Raw genomic sequence first — 22,129 nt, forward strand, 5'->3', positions numbered from 1 at the left:
CTCAAGGCAGTTCTCTTGCATCAGCCTCCCAAGATATATTTCTTATTTCTAAGTGAAAGATGATCACTTCATGACACTGAGCTATAATTTGCAACTTGTGCCTTGTTTCATTGTTTATACATTATTTACCTACACAGTTTTCCATTATCATTTGAGGTATTATTTATGTACCATATTTGATGTTATTTATGTTTTGTTATTTGAAACTAAATTCCAATTTCAAAATGCTGCTTAAGTATATAAGAACAAAGGACTCAGTGACCTAAATGAGATTTGAAGAGATATCATCTGTAGTCTATCAAAGTGATTCACGAGATATTTGCATAACCCTTTGCTTTGTGGATGCTGGTCCTGCAGGATCCCATTGTGATCTCTGCTTTAGAGACACTGGGGACACAGGGACTGTTGTAATTACTCAGCACAAAAATCAGTGCTCCCATTTGGCTGTGAGTTGTAATCTAGCATCCAAATTGATTTTTCAAAAAATATGTCTATACATAAAATTAATCACCAAGACATGGAATTAAGCTTTGAAGAATTCAGTCTCCATTCAGCTGTGATGTTTGGTTCTACTTTGTTTAGTTTAGTTTTGTTTTATTGAGACAGGATTTCACTATGTATATCACTGGATTTGAAACCTGTATGGTGCCTACAATTTCCTTGACTTCACAACAGCCCTCCTCTCTCAGCTTCTTGGTCCTGGGATTATAAATATGCACCAGCTCTGCTTTTGATTCAGATTTTTATGAGAGAATTTAAGATATCCCAGGCCATGAGTCTTAATCTTCCTTTGAGAAATATATGTATGAATTATTTGGATCATACTTTTATCACTTGGCCACTCAGCAATTATCCCCTAACATCACTTGGGAAGCACATTTGTTTATGCACTGACTATACTGTGTATCACCGGGGCAGTTGTCATTTTAACCAGTTGATTCTTGTATTGAACACATTACAATAGTCTCTTTTATATTCGTTGTTATTCTAGAAAAACTAACAAATGTATGCAATTTTTAATTATCTTTTATTTAAATAATTGCACGGGTAAGAACTTATGTATAAAGCCTTAGGCTAAGTGTGATTCCTTTAGTCCCAGCATCAGCAGAGGATCAGGTCGAACAATCATGGCTTTGAAGCTGACTTTGGGAAGCAATTTTGCTAGATGATTTAGCAGAATGTGTGGTAGTTGTTTTTATACATGCATTTGAAGTTTAAGGAAATAGGTAAGTTTAGGTCAAGAATATAAATGTAGGATAGAATAGCTGAATCATGAAAATCATGATTTCTTTTTTTTTTTAGCCCAGGAAATGTGCATTTCATGGTAATTTGTGCAGCAGTCTTAAATATGCCTGTGTTAGAGTAAAACGTAGTGAAACATGAATGAGGCAGGCATTCTAGGTTTTGAAAGTAGAGGCATTATCAAAACTTTTTTACTCAGTGCTACTGCTGGTGCTTTTTATAGAAAATAAGATAGGGCAACAAAACATGGAAAATGATTATATAATAATTTAATACTCATGCACAAATGAAGAAGCCAAAATAGAAACAAACCAAAAAAAGTCAAATAAAAAAGGATGAAGAAACAATCTACAGGATAGTAGAAGACTGCATGTTACTCCCTGACAGCTAACATGTAAATCCAATAGAAATGTGAAATGAATACACACTTTTCAAAACAGGTACAAATTGTCAAGAAATACCTGAAGAACTACTGAGCATTTATGCACAATAGAGAAATGCAGATCAGCACACCACCTCATTGCAGAGACAAATCACCACAAGATAAAAAGAACATGCATGAGATGGCAGGGGAAAAGAAACTATTTAACCTTGTTGGTGGAAATGTTGGCAAGTACTTCAACCACTACTGAAGTCAGTATTCAAAGTATTGAAATGATTAAACATAGTAAGTCTACTAAGTGCAGTGCTTCCTTTAATGGGTCTCATACACAAAGATCTAAGGACCCATTGCAGTGATTCATGCATATTCCTGTTTACTGCAGCAATAGTCACTTTTCTATGGAGAGCAGAAGCAAACACTGCTCCATCACCACCAAATGCCAATGATGAACAACAAATACTCATCAGTGTACTCTGTTTAGTAAATGATATGGTATTTTATTATGAAATGGGATCTAAGTTAGGTTTTTATAGTATGATAATCATGATATAAGCATGATAGTCATGCTAATGTAACAAGGCCATCACCATTACACTTTTGTGTTAATTATATTTAAACTGTTTTTCTTTTGGTGGCAACATCTTGCTATGAAGTTCAGGTTGGATTTTAGATCACTTTATAACTGAGAGTGGTCTCAAACAATTCTCCTGCCTCAGCCTCTCAAATACTTGGTTACACACCCATATCATCGGCCCAGTTTAGATTTGGTATGTTAACTTCATATTCAGTATTTTTTTTTTAATTTCAACTGTTTTGGTTTTTAAAGTATTTCCAGATTTTACCTCCAGCATCTATAACCACTGTGACCTTATTGAGGTGGTGATGTACATACTACCATCCTCATGACATTCTCTCATGGGTCCAGTGCTGTCAGTGTACTGCAGTGAGACTTATGTGTTCAAATGTATATAACTCTTTGTTTTTCTACTTTCCTTCAAAAAGATTTTAAAATTGCCTTATGTAATCAACAACCTTGTCTACAGTTTGATGCACATGCCCACAGTTAAGTAGAGTGCAGCACACACACACAGGAAAGAGACCACATAGTTCCTGTGAGGAACTATGAGAAGACAACTCTGTGGAGGTATGTGTTCCTAATTATTACATTTGAATTTGCCTCAGATTTTCTCACTGTTGTTTGTGGGAAGTGTACCAGATGACTACTTTAAGATATGAAGTTGTAAAGTGTCCTTTTTTTTTTTTACAGAGGATCAAACTCATGACTTTGAGCTTGCTAAGCAGATGCTTATGCCACTGAGATCAATCCTCGGCACTTACAAAGTCTGTTTTAGAATTTAAGTATCTGAAGAACTGCATTGGTGGTGTGGCCTTCTTAGTAATGTCAACTTGGATCACCCAGTGAACTGAGGCACCATTGTTTTGGGCATAGAGCATCCATTGAAGGATTGTTGCAAACATCATCAAAGGAGAAATGGAGGGGAAGGTGCTGGGCTGTTGATTCTCATGGAGAAGCTGGTATCACAGTTTTCCAGATATGAACACAGACATCATCATCAGAGGAGGAGGAGGAGTGCAGGAATTCATTAGTACTATGCATGGCTACTGTTTTCTTTTGCAGATCTCTGGCCCTCATCCTGAGCTTTTTGTCTTGGCTCCAGTATTGATCACTCAGTCTGATGGCACACATGCTGTGCCCAAGAGCACAGACTTGGTAGGTTCCAACAATGAACTTTGACCCTTCCTAGTACACAACTTTGATAGAGATTTGCATGAGACATTGGCAGTGCCTCTAGGTCTCCAAGTAAACTTGTGTTGGTCCTTGCCATGGGATCTAAGTGGTCAGCAGGACTTAAGACGTATATTGTCATAGGATTCAGATTGTCAGCTGGATTCTTTAGGTATCTAGTATGTGAACAGATCTATACCTCTCTAAATCTGACTTTTTGGGATGGAGTATTTTAATATAATCTTATCAATTATAAGTTCCATATTAAATCTCTTTCCTTGCAAACACTGACTGCAATAGATGGGAAAAGGTAACAGATACCATTTTTCAGACATGACAAAGTTCTTTAGTTAGCTAACGTTCCATGCCTCTTTTCTCATGTGGAGAAGCCCAGCTATATATCAATAGCTTGGCTTTGAAGACTGTTGATAGATTCTTTACAGATATTAAGGCATTACATTCTGTGTTGCATGATCAAGAAGCACATGGGTTAGGAACCTCCATGGTGCTTCCTGTCACCTGAACCAAGCTTTGTAGCCTATGCTGTCTGGCCTCTGTGTACCTGAATTGCCAATAAAGGATGCAGTCACAAATGCAGTCATTTTATATTGACAAATAATTTGCAAGTATTGGCATGTTATTTCCTGCTGTTGCATCTTTAACTTTCATGACAAAGAACATCTAAGAAATTTATGACTACCAAGCCAAGCCTGCAAAGAATACTGAAAGACAGTTTTGATACTCATAGAATAAAACTACTAAGCAAGGCAGACAATTAACGAGTATGCAAAGATAACATGTCAACAGTAAACCAATATATAACAGTTATAAACAATGTGAATGGGCTCAATTCACCAATTAAAAGAAACAGACTGGTAGAATGGATCAAGAAACAATGGCCAGTCACATGCTGTCTACAAGAAACCCGTCTAACGCAAAATGAAAGTCACATACAGAAAGTCAAAGGATGGAAAACAATACATCATGCAACAGGAAGTGTGAAAAAAACAAGGGTAGCTATTTTGTTTGCAGACAATGTGAACTTCAAGCCAGGAATGATTCTAAGACATAAAGAAGGTCACTATATACTGGTTAGGGGAAAACTTCAAGAGGAAGAGATAACTATCTTAAATATATATGCACCAAATTCCAGAAAACAAAGTTATCCAAAGCAATTATATATAGAAATGAAAAATCAAATAAGCAATAACACAATTCTATCAGGAGAAATTAACACACCATGGACACCAAGAGACAGATCAACCAGACAAAAATCAGCAAAGAAATAACAGAACTGAATCACACTTGGAAACTAATGAACCTGATGGACATATACAGAGTGTTCCACACAACAAAATCAGAATATATATTCTTCTTAGCATTACGTGGGATATTCTCTAAAATAGCCCATATACTAGGCCACAGAACATTTTTAAATAAATGCAAAATGGTTTAAATTATCTCATGCATGTTATAGGATCATAGAACCATGAATCTAGTAACTAATGATAAAAGAAACTGCAAAAATCACACAAACATATGGAAATTAAATGACACACTCTTGAGCAATCTGAGGGTCACAGGGGAAATTAAAGAACAAATTAAATGATACCAAAAAGCAAACAAAAAAGCATACAATTTACTGGAATTTGTAGGATGCAATAAAGCAGCCCTCAGAGGAAAATTTATTGCACTGACTTCCCACATCAGGAAAACAGAATGAATACAAAGAAAGAATCTGATGCTACACCTCAATATCTAGAAAGACAAGAGCAAATGAAGCTCAAAGTCAAAAGAAGGGAGGAAATTATAAAAATCAGAGCAGAAATTAATGCAATAGAGACTAAGAACACAATCCAAAGTATCAATGAATGAAAGAGTTGGTTCTGTGAAAGAATAAATAAAATTGATAAGCACCTAACCTACCCTATTTTAAAAAGGGAAGAAAAAGCTCAAATTCATGAAATAAGGAATGCAAATGACAAAATCACGACAGATTTTTGGTAATTCAGAAGACTATCAACACCTATTTTAAAATAATCTATTTTCATTGGTTTAATAACACAGAAGAAATGGACAGATGGATAGAAACATATGAATTAATAAGCTCAAACAAGAAGATGTAAAACTCTTGAATAACTCAGTCTCTATTAATGAAATTGATAATATAATAATTCTCCTTACATACAAAGAAGAGCCCAGGCCCAGATGGATTCACTGTGGAATTCTTCAAGAAATACAAAGAAATTTAATGCCAGCACTCCTCAAACACTTCAGTGAAATCAAAAGGAAAGCAATTCTTCCTTAGTCATTCCTGGAAGGAATATTATTGTAGTTGCAAAACCTGAGAAAGACCCAACTAAATAGAGAACTACAGGCCAATCTCCCTAATGAACACAGATACAAAAATCCTCAATAAAATATTCGCAAACAGGAAGCAGCAAATCATCAGGATGATACACCACAACCAAGTGTGATTCATCCCAGGCATGCAAAGATGTTTCACCATGTGTAAATCAATCAATGGAATCCACAATATCAATAAAACCAAAGGTAAGAATCACGTGAGCATTTCTATTGATGTAAAAGAAGCTTTTCATAAGGTGCATCTTCCATTCATGAAAAGAACCTTACAGAAAATTGGAATAGATGATCTTTACCTAAATATGATAAAGGTCATCTATGACAAACCAATAGCCAGCATCATATTAAATGGTCAAAAGATTAAGGCCTTTACCTTAAAACAAGGCAAAAGACAAGGATGTCCCTCATCACTGTTTCTATTCAAAATAGTACTGGAAATACTAGCCAGAGCAATGAGATAATAGACATAAATTAAAGGGGTAAAGATAGGAAAGGAGGAAGTTAAATTATTATTATTTGCAGATGACATGATACTCTACGTAGAAGACCCTCAAAATTCCATTGGAATTCTCCTAGATACAATGAATTCACCGAAGAAGCTGGATACAAAGTCAATACTCAAAAATCAATAGCATTCCTATAACTAACAACAAAATCATTGAGAGAGAAATAGAAGCCACACCCTTCACACTACCCCCAAAATAATCAAATACTTCGGAATTAATCTCTCAAAAGAAGTAAAAAATATCTATATAAGGAAAATTATAATATCCTGAAAAGGAAATTGAAGAGAATCTCACAAAATGTAAAGACATCACTTGTTCATGCATAGGAAGACTAAATATTGTGAAAATGCCCTTTCTTTCAAAACTGTTATAAAGGTTCACTGCAATCCCAATGAATATAGCATCAACATACCTCATAGATCTAGAGAAATCACTCATAAAATTAATCTGGAACCAGAAGAGACCTGGAATAGCAAGACAATTCTAAGCAGCAAAGGAAAGGCAAGAGGCATCACAATCCCTGAGTCGAACTTATACTACTAAGCAATTATAATAAAATGAACATGGTATTGAAATAAAAACAGATCTAAAGATCAGTGGAATAAATGAGAAGATACGACCACAACTACAAACAAACTCAACCATCTTATCTTTGATAAAGTGGCCAAACATGTTCACTGGAAGAACCACAGTCTCTTTAATGAATTATGCTTGAAAAACTGGCTCACTATAGGCCAAAAACTAAATCTAGACTGATGCCTATCAAGATGTACTAAACTAAAATGTAACTGAATTAAAGATATGAATATTATAACAGAAACACTAAATCTGTTGGAAGATAAATAGGGTACAATTCTTGAAGACATAGGAGTAGGTAGAGAATTCATGAACAGGAATCAAACCACATGGGAAATACTTCCCAGAATCAATAACTGGGATCACATCTTATTAAAAAGTTTGTGCATGTCAAAAGAAATCTCCAGCATAGTGAAAAAAAAAACAGAAACTGGGAAAAAAATCTTAGTGAACCATTCCTAAGACAAAGGATTTCTGTCTAAAACATAAAAAATTTAAAAAATATCAGACCCCCAAAATTCAAAGATCTAATCCAAAAATAGCATTTGAGATGAATGCATAATTCTCAGATGAAGAAATACAAATGGCAAATAAGTACATGAAAAAAATGTTCCTCATCATTACTCATTAGAGAAATTCAAATTAAAACCACACTGAGATTCCATCTCACTCCAAAAAGAATGGCCAGGATCCAGAAAACTACCAACAACAAATGCTGGAGAGGTTGTGGGGAAAATGGAACTCTCCTGCACTGTTCTTGGGAGTTTAGACTGGTGAAACCACTATGGAAGTCAGTATGGAGATTTCTCAAACAGATGGGATAGGAAGTCCCACTTGATCCAGCTATTCCACTTCTAGGTATATTCCCAGAAGAAATGAAAGCATCATACCTCAGTGATATATGTACATCCATTTTTATAGCAGCACAATTTGTAATAGCTGGATCTTGGAAACAGCCTAAGTGTCCGTAAACTGAGGAATGGATGAAAATCTGTGGTATTTTAATTCAATGGAGTACTACTCAGCTATAAAAAATGATCACATTGAGATATTTATAAATAAATGGATGCAACTTGGAAACCTTACTCGTACGTGAAATAAATCAAACTCACATGTATAAATACTGTATACTATCCCTAGTGTAAGAGCCAGTTAAGAGTACATAAGAGTTTATGGTAATCATGATTCCCCATTACATTGCTTTGCAGACTTATAAAGTTCCCATTCATTAGTTGGAGTGGTTTTATCCTGGGTTGTTTGATTTTATTATCTGTGATGGTATGAGCAGCTATTTTTAAGAAAATAAGACATAATAGCCACTGCTAATTTAATATCATCTTGCTTTGAAGTGCTGCCATGCTTGTGTTCTTCTGTTTCCATTGGTTATATCATGTTTTATCTTATTGGATTTTATTATGTGTGATAGTATAAACAAATCTTTTATGAATAATGAGATAATATGATAACAATTTTTCATTTTCTGTTATTTGGTTTTGAATGTCCTGTAATTATTTCATTCTCTCTAATGGTTTTATAGTATTTTATTATGTTTGATACTATTGTATATGAAAGTATACTCAACTATTTCAAGGAAAGAGAAATTATCATAGCTACTGATACATTGGGTTGTCTTGTGGTGAAATACTGTGTTGCTTAAAATTGTTCTGTTCTGAAAAAATATAATTTGCAAGTCTCCCAATATTTTACTGATTTTGCTGATGTGAAAAAAATGTAGGATGAGCAATCTGAGTTCCCAATAATGAATTATTGCAACTCTCTAACCTATCTGAACTCATGGTAATTCAACTATAGGCTCCTCCTACTCCATCTAGAATTGGCCTTGAACCTAAGTGGTTCTGCAACATTTTACTAGACTTCTACAAGCACAAGAGGGATAAGCTTCTCAGAGCCTCCCTTCTCCTTTTTAGTTTACATTTACACAGTGTGTAACAATGTCATGTCTCTATGGTCAGCAGACCCTCATGTCTTTGCTTCAAACTACTGTTTCTGCCATCAAAACTATATTAACATTGTCTCATTAACCTATTTGTGTTATTCAAACAACTCTAGGTAAAAAGCAATTTTATTCTTCAGTTGACCTAATGAGTTTCACACAGCCTTTTCTCATTTTCTTACAGCATCTTGCACTTTTAATTTTTCCTTATTATCACCACTATGAGTTTCATACTCACTTGGTCTAAAAATATTATGCATGCTGAGAAACAGTATTGCTGAAAAAAAAAGTGTTACTCTGTCCTCAGCATCTCATGGCTCAGACTGACAAATTCTCTTCTGTTGAGCATGGTGACTAAGCATAAATGTGATGAGATAGGGCAAATGTCTATCAGTATTCAGTAAAACTGAAAGGCCATGTCTGGCAGTGAGAGAAAGTGTCAGTGATGAATGAGACCTGAGTGATGTGCATTTGTGATTGATGTAATTATATGCAAAAATGTTGGAGCCATTGAAGCTGAATATACATGCAAGCCTATGGTATGGCCTGGGCATGATTGAACTGAGAATGAGTAGACATCACAGGAAGCAAGATAGGGCAAAATAGTTTTCCTAAATTAGAATCATTTGTTGCTCTGAAGGATCCTTGAACCCCTACCAACATCCTGCTCAGGTTTCCTCCATTGTCCAGTAAACTCTTTTCTGGTTCTGATTAAATACTTGCTACCCAGCATCATTCAGCCAGGTGGCTAGCAGACTTATGAGCTCTGCCAAGACTTTTACTTCTCCTGCAGTCCTAAAGATTTTGTCACTTGTTTCCTTGTTTTGGGTTTTCCCATGAACCTGTTTGAGGGGCTGTGGATCCAGGAATGGAACCCAAAATCTTGATGCCTGAACAGAGACTGTACAGTGGAGATGTCTGATGTAGAGTGTAACTTACATTTGCTGAGTTCCTGGGGTGGAATATAGTCTACAAAGCATGGCTATTTCACTTTTTTTGGAAAATCCTTTTATTTTCTTTGAAAACAATCACTTGACCCATTAAATCATGGAGAATTCTGAGTCTGAAGTGCAACAGAAATATAATGCAAAGCACATTTCCTTAGGGAGGCGGGCCATGTTACTTCCAAGGATAGTTTGGTGCACCTCATGTGGGAAATTCATGATCATTCTCCTTGTTATTCTGAGGTTGGTGTGGTCATTGTGGCAGATTGGGAAAAACATATGTAAACTGCAGCATTGAGGAGCCTTGAGCTCTGATCTCTGTCTTGTACACTTCGTTTCTTTGCATGGATGCTGTAACATTTGGCAGGCAGGCACATGGAACAACACACGGTTGGCTTCCCAGTCTTCCTGGATACCTCACTTGTGCTGCTTCTCACCTCCTCTTGCTGCTGCCTCCAAAATATGCAAACCCTGTAAAACCTCTGGGCAACTCTTCACCTCTTGGACCTCCCAGGCAAAAGATGGCACAAGAAGGTAAACAACATGGCAAATTAATTGCTTGACCTGTTTTGTATCAACAGGAAAAGAGCCCCACTTTGAAAGTTTGCAGTACTCTATTTAAAGAGTTAAAAGGGGCAGGGGGTAATCTCAGTGGCCTAAGTGGCTGCCTGACACCCACATGGTTATGAGTTCAATTCCATGTTCCAAACAACAAAAACAAGAAAGTTAAAGAGTTTAAAATGGCTGTCAAGGAATATGGATTTAAAAGTACTTTTGTAATTGGCATTACTGAGGGTATCCTTCATGATTTTGAAATGATCCTTTTGGAGTGGAAAGTCTCAGTGTGTACTATTATCACTCCAGTCCAACATCAGATGTGGCTTAAAAATGTACTGGTGCTGAGGACATGCAAGATATAAATAATATTGATTGCTATATTCCTATAGGAGCTGCTGAATTATGAGGGGCAAGAGATTTTTGAGATATTTTTCACATGTTCATTGCCACCCTCAGGCTATTATCCTCAAATTGCTTTAAAAGCTTGAAAAAGAATCCCTGAAGCAGTGGACACACAAGGTTTTTTAGTACTATTAAACAGGAGGATACTAAATCTTGCCTTGCTTTTATAGAAGATTAAATAAAGCTATTGAATGCCAGGTGGACAACAAGGCAGTAGCCTCTATCTTGTTAAAGCAATTAACATACGAAAATGCTAACCAAGGCTACAAAAATGCATTAAAACATGTTTCTTTGATACCTGATACTAGCTTGGAATTCCCTGGCATGTTTTAGAAGGTTCCTACCACTTTTCATGATCCTTTACCTCCTGGGATAGTTGGCGAGTTCTTTCTGTTCACCTGCATCAAAAAAGAATCACTTATGTTATCCTTGGCATCATTGATGTGGGTTATACGGGCATATTGTTGCTTCAATTGTGATCTCTCTTACCCATTCAACTAATTTTTTTTAATCTGTAGCTCAACTAATTGTCTTGCCTCATCTCCTCTAAAACTTGTGATGTTACTCATTGAAATCAAGCATTTGGCTCTACTGTGGTGGCTCCTGCTTTTCCCCTGGGAGATGAATGCTGAAGCCTCTCTGTAACTATTGACAATCTTTCCTTTTCAGGTTTGCTGCACACTGGAGATGATGGTTTTGTTTTACTCCACTCGCCTGAAAATACTTTATTTCCCATTGTCAATGCTATTCCCTCTCATCTCTTGAGGATGTACTGGAACACCTATAGTCCTTGGAATTGACTTAATCAATACTGTCTTACCACTTACCAAGGCTGACTTTTCCTTTTTGCTGTCCTCTGCTGTTCCCTCTGCAAGACTCAGGTCTGGGAATTTAGCTCAGGGGTACGAGCGCCTGCCTTAAAAGTGCACAGTTATGAGTTTGATCCCTGGGACCAAAAAAAAAAAAAAAAACCAAGGCCTCTGCAAGTGGCTTTGGCTGTCTATGTTAGTTCCATTTCTTTTGATACTCTCCATGATCATTGTTTGTCTCTATTTACCCTACTTCCCTTTTCTCTTCAAACTTATTTGGTTAGCACCCCTTTAAATAGTGCCCTCACTGTCTTCACTGATGGAACCCCCTTCATGAAGCTGTAACATATGTTTTTATAATACTTGGAAAAACCTGTATTCACCAACACAAACCTCTTGTCAATGCAGTGATCTCTCTTATCCTTGCTTTGCAAATTTTTTTCATCCCAAGTCCTTAACTTAGTCACTGCCTCTTTATCTGTACATAGCGTTATCCCACACTTGTCTTTTCTTGTTATCTCTCCTTTAGCAATAGGCTCACACTTAATGTCCCTTTTTTGCATCTACACGGTCCTATTTGACTTCACCATACTCCTATTTTTCTTTTACATACAGGTAGTCATTAAGCCCAACCTGTTGTTTGATATGATAATTACTGATCAAGCACTGAATATTCTGTTCCCTCTTTTTTTGGGGGCAGGGTCTTTTCAACACAGTGTTTCTATATGCAGTTCAGGCTGCTCTTGAGATTAATTTGTAGTCTACCTTCATTTGATAACAGTAAAGAAAGCCTTGCCTTCTTTCAACAATCAGCGTGTTCCTTGCACAAATTGTTTCACATTCCAACTTCTGCAGCTAGAGCTTTCATTTACACTGATTTCCATTGCACTGCCATGCCTCACCCTTTTCCCTGTGATGCTGTCAACTCTCATGGCCTCTGTTCCAATGAACCTTGATAAACATGCCACACACTGTTCCTTGATTTCTTGTTCATTTCTTCATGTTTCTGTTTATATATTTTCTAGTTTTATTTGTGCTTCACCACTGCATACTGAATCTGCCTGACATGTAATTCAACATCTTTTGGCTGCATTTGCACTCATGGGTATATCTTCCTTCCTTAAAACTCACAATGGTCCAGCCTGTACCTCACAGGCTTTTTCTTCCTTTTGTTCCACATGGAACATTTCTCATGTAACTTGTATCCCATATAATGTCACTGGCCAAGAAATCATTGAACAAGCTCATTATACCCTCAAATCTCTTCTCTTGAAACAACTAAAGAAGAATAATGCACTTCCTGCTCAGGTTCTTACTATTCTGTCGATGGTGCTATTTACTTTAAGTAACTTCTCTTTCCCAAAAAAGTGTTCATCTTCCCTAGTTCAAATATGTTTTTACCAGAATATACCTCTGACAATGCCTTTTGTATTATACAAAACACCCCCAGACCCTTGTGGACAGAGGCTCTTGCCCCTGCTGATCTGGGGAAGAGGGGAAGTTTCTGTGTTTTTGCCAAGGTGTTTTGTGGATTTCTGCCTATTGTGTTTGCCCTGCATGAATGCATTGGCACCACAGGCTCCACGTCATAATTCCACCATTTCAGCTCTCCTTGATTCAAGCCTCAATTCCTTTTATACAGGATCTCAACTAGTTGGACTATAAAAAATTCAATTGACTGGTCAAGAAATTGGTCATTAATACATCAGTCAGTTGAATTCAAGTTGTAGACTCTAACTTTGTAAGAAGGTATTGTAATTTGGCTTCAGGATATGCTCAAGTTCACTCTGATATTATAAGATGTTTGTCAGTCTATCCATATATCAGTTGTCTGTTTGTTCAGTCAGTTTGTAAGCAGTTTCTGGGAGTTGCTGAGCTAGTGGTTGTTCAAACCTGTAAAGCAGAAATCAATTATGCCCATACAGGAGCACTCAAGTTTCCCAGAACATCTGGGAACACCCTGAGTGCTGGAGGTGTACAGGTTTTGCATCACTGGGAGCATGGGGTGTAAGATATGAGCTAGTTTTACAAAAGGGTATGGTACAAGTACATAAATGGCCTCTGAAGAACTTAAAGTGTTCTCATGGACACCCACAAGCTCTGTGCTTATTTCTGTGTTTGTTTGAATCCGCAGAGATTGTCTGTCTACCTTTATCCACTTGTCCACTCTGAACAACTGTTCCTTTCATTTTGAGCTCAGTAATCTTTCTCTTTTTCCATACCTGGATCACATAATCAAAGATTTCTTTTGGCAGTGAATTTGTAAAGTATGCTTTTATCTTGGTTGCCAGCTGTTCCGAATGTCACAAAGGGTATATTAATGGAATGTGTTGTTATTTATCCTTGACTTGATAGTATCATTATTTAGAAATGATATTATTAGAATGAATAAACAAAGTCCCTTAGAACTGAGATTGCTGGACAAGGCTCTCTGATTGATAAATCATAAACTAGTTGCCGGGTAACATTTTTAACCAGTGCTTGTTTATTGATCAAAGACCTCAATGATCTCCATAGTCTTATAGGAAACACCTTAACTAAAGTTATGAAGTATACTCCAAAATGTTCACATTGGTCACTATCAAAAGAATTAATACATTTTTTGGATTGAAGATGCCTGTGTAAAGGTTTCACATGGTTATGACAGTTTATTGTTGTCAAATTGATGATGTATTTGATATATTTATATTTCTGGAGGCATAGTACTCCAAGATTGTAAAATTGGGATTGCTTATGGTAGCAGATTTTTTTCCATGTTCATACCTCTCCTAATACCAAAGACTTGTGAGATTCACATTCCACTAATGGTCAATAAATTGGTCAATAACACATAAGAGACTTTTTGGGTATTTGATAAGCGTGCTTGACTAAAATGGATATTTTATGTCAAAACAGAAATTCAGACTATTGCAAGATGTCATAATACAATAATATGTACAGTTCTGATTTCTGATTTACCATGTAAAATATGTCACTGTTAACATGGTAGGTATTCAAATGTTAAAAATATCCATGGAGAGTAGAAAGTACATTTCACTTAATGTTTTAAGGTGTTTCATGTTTAGATAAAATAGTAATGTTACGCTTACTGCCTCTAATGTATTGTATTGTGATCATTCTTTTCTTCTGGATGTCCAAAAGCTAAGGTTTAGGACCAAAAATGAGAGACACAGATGGGCTAAATGGATAGCCAATATTTTGTCCACAACACTTCAAGCTTGGAGGAGACTCAGGATGTAAAAGAAATTGTGCTTTCATCATCAGAAGATAACCAGTGAGTACCTAGTATTCTGATCAGGAAGATGATGAGACCACAGAGGAAAGTGACCTTTGATGCAGGGTGTGCCTAAGGAGAGTCACAAGTCACCAGAAAAATCTCCTAAGGTTTCAAAAAAATCAACATGGTCAAGCAATGGCCATGACTCTTCCAGGTGGCAGACACTGACAGAAGAGATATGAGGTGCTATGCATGGTTATAAGAACTGGGCTTGATAGGAAGTAACCAACCAATTGTCCTTAGTGTAATCCTTATGTTAGCTTGATCTTGAACCTTCTGCAGAAAAGTCTGGATTTGGGAGGTACTGTGCAATTATAAAATGTTGTCTGTGGTTGAATCTCATATCACTAACATCATCTGACAATTGCTATCTATGCTGGTAACTGACTACCATTATGGATGGATGGACTGTGCAGTGGTGGGAGCTCTAACACAACTTCTACATCTTCAGCTGGTCACCCATCTGTGTATCAACCAAACAAAAAGGAGGAATATATTGGAGCCATTGAACCTGAATACTCATGCAGGGCTGTGATGTGGCACAGGCATGATTGAACTGAGAAGAGATGCTTCAAGTGGCAAGATAGGCCCCAGCTGAGGCCACCTAGACACTTTCTGTGTGATAGTTCTCTGCAGTTACCATCGTGTGTTGCTTGGAGTGGGTCTTGAACCTCTCCCAAGATCCTGTTCAGGTTTCCTCCATTGTCCACTCAACTCCTGCCTGAATGAGCTTGGCCAGCTGGCTAGCAGAGTGATGAGCTCTGCCAAGGATCTCTCTCCTCCTGCAGCCCTGAAGACCATGCTGTGTTTCTCATTTCTTAGAGCCTTTTTGATACACCTTTTTGGCATCTTGGTTTCTAGGAAAAGACCCCAACATGAAACATAAAATGTATCTGTTTTAAAGACTTAGCACTGAAATCTGGTATTGTTGGATGATGACAGGAACAAGTATCAAACCTGTTTAAGACAATTCACATATGCAAAGATGTTATATTCCCATGTATTTTTCTGGTTCACCAATACCAAATCCTCTTACATGACACAACTTTCCTCAAGACAATTATTTCCACTCCAATCAATGAGCTACATATGAATTAATTTCTGTAGGACACAAACACAGATATGCAGGTTTTATGATATGTCTCCACTAAGACATCCTGAAGAAAAAATTCTCTATCCAGAGCCATCCCAGGCCTGAGAGGAGAAATAGAAAGCTAATATGCCCTTGCTGTGAGCTGGTGGATGTCATATGGGGAATGCTAGGGGAAACTAGCCAATGTGCCCATGTTGTGATTCTATGGTTGGAAGCTATTCTGGTTCTCTGAAGAAAAACAAGAAAGTAACTTACACTTCCTGTGAGCTAGCCATTGCATTGGCTGGGAGATGAGCAACACAGTCACCTCCTCCCACCAACAACAGTCTGACTGCTTTAGAGCACATGCTGAGTTGATAGCAATGGAGGTATAAAAAAACTTAATCCTTCTATTTCTTGACTGGCTTTGTAGCCTAAGGCTAGTATTCTTAAGCATGTATTCAAATTGGGAAATAATGGTAAAAGAAGTTGCCAAAACTGTGTAACTATATGGAAATTAAATAACACTCTTCTAGACAACCAATGGGTAACAGATTAAATAAAGGAAGAAACTTAAATATACCTACATCCTAACAAGAACATAGATGCAAAATCCTGTATCCTATGGGATTCAATGAAAGACATCCAAACAGGGAAATTTATAGTAGTCAAATCTCACATCAGGGAATAGAAAGAACACAAACAAATAATGCAATGTTGCATCTCATTCTTCCAAAAGAAGAATGGCAAGACAAACAAATCCCATACTGTAGGGAGCCGAGTGACAGGCATTGCTGCCTAGATGTCTCTCTCTCTCTCTCCTATGGGCACTGCGTCTGCCTACATTAACCATAATCCTCTTCTGCTTACGTCACTTATCCGGATGTGATGGTAACCCTGTTGTATTCATCTGTTTAACCTCTTCCTGTCCCAGCTCCCGCCCTTAGCCTATAAAAGGTGTGATTATTTTCTCAATAAACCGAAGGCTTGATTGGGTTAACATCAACTTGCCTTCGTCTCTTTTTGTCTCCCCCATGTCTTTTATTTAATCCCCGTTTCTCTTCCAGGAGTTCCGAACTTGTTGATCTGCAGGCCGGATCAAGTGGCGCTCAGCGTGGGAGCCCCTGGCACGGAGAAGTTAACGAGGGAGCCGTTCGAGAGACAGCCGGCTTAAACCGAAAGTGAAAGCAAATTGAACCAGAGACCTCGGCCGAGGAATGAGTAAACTGAATCAAGGATTAAAGTTTAAAGCAACAGGACATTAAATCAAGTGCCGAGACCTGCGCAGACGACTACCCGACGTCCTGCCCGAGTCACGGTGAGTGAACAGCAACCCCATTTCCCTTTCCCGACATGGGTCAAGTATTGAGCGAACATGAACTGTTCGTCGGAGGCCTTATAAAGGCATTAAAGACAAGAGAGATAAGGGTTGAAAAACAAGAATTATTACAGTATTTTCAATTTATTCATAAGGTTTGCCCTAGAGGGTTCTATAGATACCAAGAGGTGGAATACAGTAAGAGATGTTTTAAAAGATTATTATAGAGTTTTCGGTCCAGAAAAGGTTCCTGTGACCACCTTTACATATTGGAATTTAATTTCTGAGCTGCTTGCCCAGAGGCATGCAGACCCTCAGGTTGAGGAGACAGTTGCACTAGGTGAGGCTGCCTTGCGCGACTCCGTTAAATCTACCTAAAAACCATCCTCAGAAAAATCTGAAGCCTCTGATTTCTCAGATGCAGAGAATGATGGCCTGTTAGAGGTCCTCATACATGGTGATCTGCCACCACTTCCACCTGTTGACATGATCAACAGGTCCCAGGATGGCAGCCCACTACTCCCTGTGCCTCCATGGCCAATTGGGGATTCATATAAGCCTTTAAAAACAACCTTAACTCTGAAAAGCTTGCAGCCGCAAGGCAGCTGGTGCAGGACCAGTTAGATGCAGGCCACATTGTTCCTAGTAATTCCCCTTGGAACACACCTATCTTTGTTATCCGGAAAAGGTCAGGAAAGTGGAGGCTGCTACAAGACCTTAGGGTGATAAATAAGACAATGGTCTTAATGGGGCCCCTACAGCCAGGCCTCCCCTTACCCAGTGCCATTCCTTTAGGATTTTTTAAAATTGTCATAGATCTTAAAGATTGCTTTTTCTCTATTCCTTTACACTTCATGACTTCCAAAAACTATTGGGAGACATTAATTGGCTCATACCATTTTTAAAACTAACTAAACATGATTTACAGCCCCTTTATGCACTGCTTCGGGGAGACATAGATCCAACTTCCCCCCGAGAGCTTACACCTGATGCCAGGAGAGCGCTCAGTAAAGTAGAAGAGGCTATTGCTCAACAAACTGTTTCCTTTATGGACTACAATGAGCCTTTACAGTTTCTCATTTTTAATACAAAGCTTTGCCCTACAGCAGTGTTCTGGCAACAAGCTCCCCTCATGTGGGTCCATTTACCAGTCTCTCCAAAAAGAACACTTTTGCCTTATTTCCAAGCTGTCTCAGACCTAATAACCCAAGGTAGAAAGCAGGGAAAATGTTACTTTGGCAAAGAACCAGACATTATCATTCAACCTTTTACAAAAGACCAAATAGATTGGCTACTTCAGAGTACTGAAGTGTGGCCTATTGCCTTAGCTTCCTATTCAGGGACTATTGACAATCATTACCCTCCAAATAAGCTAGTTGACTTTGCTAATCGTCACTCATTTATATTCCCTAAAGTCACAGCTTCACAACCCCTTCCGGGTGCCCTGGTTTTATTCACTGATGGCTCATCCTCTGGAAGAGCTGCTTATGTATCTCAAGACAATGTTTCTACCCTCCAGGCAGATACTTCCTCTGCACAATTAGCAGAGTTAGAAGCTATTCTTGCAGCTTTTGCTGCTTACTCTGACCAACCATTTAATTTGTATACTGACAGTGCTTACCTTGCTCAGTCTGTTCCATTATTAGAGACTGTTGCTATTATATGTCATGCTTCCCCAGCTGCAAATCTGTTCAAACAATTACAATGCTTCATACGGCTTCGCCGTCATAAGTTCTTTATCGGTCATCTGCGAGCTCATTCCAACCTCCCAGGGCCTCTTGCCCAAGGAAATCATTTGGCTGATGTTGCTGTACGAGCACAGGTTTTTATGGCTCAGGACTCCAAGGTGTCTGAGGCCCAACAAGCCCACCAGCTACATCACCTCAATGCTCACACCCTCCGCCTTCTCTACAAAATTACCCGTGAGCAAGCCAGACAAATTGTAAAAAATTGCCCATCTTGTGCTATCCACTCACCTGTTCAACACCTAGGAGTCAACCCTAGAGGTTTAATTCCTAATGCCTTATGGCAAATGGATGTTACCCATTTCAATGAGTTTGGCAATCTAAAATATGTACATGTCATCATTGACACTTATAGTGGCTTCATTTTTGCCACTCTCCTGACTGGAGAAGCTGCTAAACACATTATAGCCCATATGCTGTCAGCCTTCTCAGTTCTGGGATGTCCTCAACAGCTTAAGACCGATAATGGCCCTGGCTATACCAGCACCTCCTTTGCTCAATTTTGTAAAAGCCTTAATATCCTCCACACTACAGGTATACCTTATAATCCTCAGGGACAAGGCATTGTTGAACGTGCGCATCGTTCTCTTAAATTCACCATAGATAAAATAAAAAGGGAGACATGGTACCCCACCCAGGGGTCCCCTAGAAATGTCCTTTCACATGCTCTTTTTATTTTAAATTTTCTGACCCTGGATGCTTCAGGCTGCTCCGCAGCATCTCGGTTTTGGCATACTCAGACTCAAACACGGTTTGCATCTGTTTTATGGAGAGACCCACTAACCAATGTGTGGAATGGCCCTGATCCAGTCCTTATCTGGGGACGAGGTTCAGTGTGTGTTTACTCTCAACAAGATAGAGAAGCTAGATGGCTACCTGAACGCCTCGTAAAGCAAGTAGACAGTTCTTCAAAGACCCCATGTAACGCCCAGGAATAATGTTATTTCCTGAGGCACAATCCCCTGTGTTCTCTTACAGGTGACACATCTCCCTGGAGCCTTATGCTGCTTAACCAGCCTTCTTGAGCCACACCACACCCATGGTGGATTTTGACCCCTGCCAAACAGACTGCAACTGCTGACAGCCATGCACAGAACCCCATGACTGTGGAAGAGGCTCTTCTCGGTCTGGAGGAACATACACCAGCCAAATAGACTGCATCCAGTGTTATACAAGGCATGCTCCAAGACACAGGAGAATGACTTCATACAGAGACACCAACAAATGACTGTCAACCCCTTCTCCTTGATTTTGGGGGGGGGAGTTTTTCCCTTACCTAGTCCCACTTTTGGGTCCCCTAGCTGACTTATTGTTTCTCATTTCTGTGAGTCTTGTATTTTTCAGAGGATTATGATGTTCATTAATAACCGGATAGACGCATTTATGGCAAAGCCCATTCAGGTACACTACCATCAGCTGGAGATGACAGATCAACAAACCTACAGGGAAGGAATTCCCACGAGTGGCCCATATGATGATGCGGCCTGACTGCCCTGGGGCAATGGACAGGCAGTCAGAGACGGGCAACTAGGACATGCATGTTAATTCCAACGGCCACCTAAGACAGGCACAGGACCAACTGCTGTTCTGCAAGCCCATGACGGGTAAGGCCTGGTTGGGTTCATGCAATGAGGTCCTTGACCTAAGACAGACGCTGTCCTCACAGGGCCTGCCATACTCTTAATTAAATAATATAAAAAGGGAGGAGATGTAGGGAGCCGAGTGACAGGCATTGCTGCCTAGATGTCTCTCTCTCTCTCTCCTATGGGCACTGCGTCTGCCTACATTAACCATAATCCTCTTCTGCTTACGTCACTTATCCGGATGTGATGGTAACCCTGTTGTATTCATCTGTTTAACCTCTTCCTGTCCCAGCTCCCGCCCTTAGCCTATAAAAGGTGTGATTATTTTCTCAATAAACCGGAGGCTTGATTGGGTTAACATCAACTTGCCTTCGTCTCTTTTTGTCTCCCCCATGTCTTTTATTTAATCCCTGTTTCTCCTCCAGGAGTTCCGAACTTGTTGATCTGCAGGCCGGATCACCATACAAAGGAGGAAATTATAAGACCAGACAAGAAATTCATGCAATGCAGAACAAGAAAACAATACAAATAATTAATGAATCAAAGAGGTGGTTCACTGAAAGAATAAACAAAATTGATAAAACCTTGGACAACCATACCATAAAAGAAAAAAATAAAGACTGAAAACCATGCACTAAGGAATCAGAAGAATAAAATAATTACAGATCCTGTGAAAATTCAGAAGATCATCAATATCTACTTGAAAAGCTTATACTTTCATAAGTTAGAAAATGTAGAAATGCACTGATTCCTAGAAACATATAAAATGCCAAATCTGATCCAAGAAGCTATAAAAAATCTAGAAAATACAGTATCAGTAAATGAGAATGAAGATCTAATTAAAAATGTATCAGCTGCTGGGCATGGTGGTGCATTCCTGTAATCCCAGTACTTGTTAGGCTGAGGTACAAGGATTGTTGTGAGTTCGAGAATAACAACACTACAAAGTGAGTTAAAGGCCAACCTGAACTGAATAATGAAAACCTGTCTCATGTGCACATTAAACAAAAGATAAACAACGACAACAGAAGAGCAAATGACCAACATAAAAAAGTCTAGCTCCTGATGGATTTACTGCTGAATTCTACAATAAATGTAGAAAAAAATTTAAGGCCACTGCTGTTTAATGACATTGAAAGAGAAGCTGTTCTCCCTAACTCATTCCTGGAGGCAAGTATTACCATGATACTAACACCAGAGAAAGACCCAACCAGAAAAAGTAAACTATAGGACAGTTTTCCTAATGAACAAGAAGCAAAAATCCTTAACAATATACTGGCAAAGTGAATGTAGCAAATCACCAAGAAGATTTTAAAACCTGATCAACTTGGATTCATCCTAGGAAGTCAGGGATGTTTCAGTACATGCAAATCAACAAATTTAAATGTCATATCAACACAGTCAAAAACAAAAGGCACATGGTAATCATCTCAATAAATGCACAAGAAGCTTTTTATAAAATCAAGCACTGATTTGTGATAAAAAAAACCCTACAGTAAATATCGACAGATGACCTTTACCTCAAGCTGATAAAATCAAACAATGACAGGGTTGGGGATTTAGCCCAGTGGCATAAGCATCTGCCTTGCATTTGTGTGGTCGTGAGTCTGATCACCAGTACTGATAAAAAAGAAAAAGACAAAACAATCA

General features: G+C 38.4%; 1 long non-coding RNA gene across 1 annotated transcript; it reads left to right on the top strand.

Annotated features, from left to right (window-relative positions):
* Positions 1–16,800: 16,800 nt before the first annotated feature.
* On the top strand, positions 16,801–20,843 carry LOC134474507 (uncharacterized). Its single transcript, XR_010045359.1, has 2 exons — positions 16,801–17,151; positions 19,875–20,843. It is a non-coding gene; the product is annotated as an uncharacterized LOC134474507 (long non-coding RNA).
* Positions 20,844–22,129: the final 1,286 nt, after the last annotated feature.

This window comes from Cavia porcellus, unplaced genomic scaffold (assembly GCF_034190915.1).
Source record: "Cavia porcellus strain 051 isolate PalLab524CR breed Dunkin Hartley unplaced genomic scaffold, mCavPor4.1 scaffold_32, whole genome shotgun sequence".
In the NCBI taxonomy this organism is placed as follows: Eukaryota; Metazoa; Chordata; class Mammalia; order Rodentia; family Caviidae; genus Cavia; species Cavia porcellus.